The sequence below is a fragment of the Odocoileus virginianus genome, chromosome 14, assembly GCF_023699985.2.
Source record: "Odocoileus virginianus isolate 20LAN1187 ecotype Illinois chromosome 14, Ovbor_1.2, whole genome shotgun sequence".
Taxonomy (NCBI): domain Eukaryota; kingdom Metazoa; phylum Chordata; class Mammalia; order Artiodactyla; family Cervidae; genus Odocoileus; species Odocoileus virginianus.
In genome coordinates this window covers 15405032-15407566 of record NC_069687.1, presented here as the reverse complement: position 1 = coordinate 15407566, position 2535 = coordinate 15405032, and the positions used below count along the sequence as shown (strand labels likewise).

Sequence of the window (2535 nt, the reverse complement as noted above, 5' to 3'; positions counted from 1 at the left end):
ACACAGGTATCTCTAGGCACAGAAGATCCTTGGCATGGATGAACCGTTACCACTCTCAGGTGAAAAGTATTTGATGTTGCATGTTTCCTTCACTTAAATCGGTTTTTAATTCCAAGAGAGAAAAAGACAAAGCTAAAAAGCATTCTCTTAAAATTCCACCCCAGTTAGTAGGATCAGAATACTAAGGATCACATGCAACTAAATCTTTTTACAGAGCCACTTTATAGCAAAAGCAGAGGATCAGAGACCTACAACCGAATTATTTTTTTCTCATGACCATGTAGATAGACACTGCAGGAGCTTTGCATTATTTAGGCACTAGCTGATGACAAAGATTTAGGTAAGTGTAGACTACTTCATATGCACCGGATCTAAAACAGGTAAAGGAGAGGCATTGAAAATTTTAGGGATGAGAAATTGCACTATGAGGACAAATGTGAAATGTTAATATCCCAAAGTCAATTTAAGATATTCCGAGTTACTTAAAATAGTATTTCAAATTATTTTTTCATCCTTGACATATAATAAAAATATGCTCTTTTGAATTGTTTTGACAGCTCTCACCCATGGCTTTCGCGCGCATTGTTTTTATTAACCCAGTAAGTGAAGACCCAGTTCCTCTGCACGTCCAAATCCCGCAGGAGGAAGGGGCTGGGTGAGGCAGGAAGCTGAGGTAGAACTATGCCCATCACTCAACTTGGAAGACTTGCAGGAGGAAAAGGGTCTGTGCAAGTCTGTTGCTAATGGTGGAAAGGAAAGGGAGTATCAGATGAGATTGACAGTGGAAGAGGAAGAGGAGGATGGAGAGTGTGAGGGATCTGTTGAAGACCCAAGAAACACAAAGGGGGCCGGGGCTAAGGAGCCAAAGTTAGTGGCAAGTACGGTGCTGGAGCCCAGAAGTGAGGTTCGCTCTCAGGCAGGGAGGCTTCTCAGGCCCCCTTCCTCGTGGCCCACTTGCGCCTGAGTTTCTTCCTCCTGCTCCTCCTCCCCAAGATTCCGGCAAACAGGCTGCTTACAGATAGGGCACGTCTTCTTCATCCGAGTGAGCCACGGGTCCACACAGCAGCAGTGAGAGGCATGAGCGCAGAGGAGGACCCTCAGCTTGTCCCCGTCCTCATATTCGTCCAGGCAGATGGCACACACATCATACTGGTCTCCCTTGCGATAGTCGTGGGTAGGAATCTGTTTCAGTTCTTCGGTCAGCCGATTCCGCCGGCGCTGTTTCTGGAAGTGGATCCAACGAACTATCACTGTGGCTCCCGTGCCCAAAATGAGCATTGCCAAAATCCCATAGGAAAGGATGAAGAAATAGGTCAAAAGGAATCCATTGTCAGGGACCAGAAACACCTGAGCCCCCTGCTGGTAGATGAAGAAGGCACGCAGGTACTTAGAGCTCTTCTCGCTGATGAACACAGAAGGGATCCAGATCTGCTGCTGGACTTCGGTACTCCCCACCATGCTCAGCAGTTCATTGGAATTCACATTGTGTACCACGGCTGCACCATATCCGGCCTTCTGAGCATGTACGACCTTAAGGTCAAATTTGCAGTCGAATCTCCGAACCAGTGCAATGAAAGCTGATCCGTTGGCCCGGGCTGGGGGAGGTGGGGCAATGGGGCTGCAGGCGTTGGCTGGCTGAGCCTCCGCGAGAAACCCCTTAAGTCCTTCCTGCCTCAAGGCAGCCCCAAAGAGAGCTGGGAGGTCTGCAAATTCCATGCTGCCATTGTGGTCTGAAGTCGCTCGAATGAGTCCCCTGACAGGGGACGCTCCCCACAGCAGAGTGGCCACAACCACAGGGGGACAGAGGACCGTAGGGGGCATGGCGACAGCACTGGGGGAGAGGCTGAAGAGACTGTGTCCTGGTGGCAGAAGCAGAGTTCTGAGCCCTCCCCTCTTCCTTTGGGATCCCAGCGGTCCAACTGCCCCTAGGTGCTACTTCCTAGCTACATGATGGTACAGGGAAGGAACGCCGGCTCCACCCGTTTAGTGGCGCTAGCAGAGAGACATTAATGAATCCTTTTATGGTATACAGATAAAATGGGGAAAGAGCACAGAAGCAAGCATAGAGACAGAAAAACTTCTGAAAAGATGGGGGAGCCCAAAGATGTGGGACTTCCAGCCAGGCGGACCGTTTCCCTATACCCTGGAAAAGAGCTTCCAGTATAGAAAGTCAGGTTGCTTTCTGCCTTGGACGCTCAAGATGTAGCACTTCCGGCCTTCTCTTCCTTCCTTCTCTTCCTTCCTCCAGCTGCCGTCATCATCGTCACCACACTTTCGGCCGATCAGATGAAATCTTGAGTCTATCTTCAAAGACCTCCGAACTCTGGCTTTGCTTGGCTCACTCAATCTCGAGTCAAGACAAGCCAAACTGAGAGGATTCTAGCAGATTATTAATTTTAATACACGTTTTATGACAGTTGATTCTGACCTAAGAATGTGTACCAGTATCTACAAGTGCGAGTCCTTTGTCATCCTATCTCTCAAACAAGTATTTGAAATCTGAGATAATTCATAAATTCTGTCATTATGATACAG

General features: G+C 48.4%; 1 pseudogene; it reads right to left on the bottom strand.

Moving 5' to 3' along the window:
- Positions 1 to 324: 324 nt before the first annotated feature.
- LOC110140085 (E3 ubiquitin-protein ligase RNF167 pseudogene) lies at positions 325 to 2243 on the bottom strand (annotated as a pseudogene).
- Between the last annotated feature and the right edge of the window lie 292 nt (positions 2244 to 2535).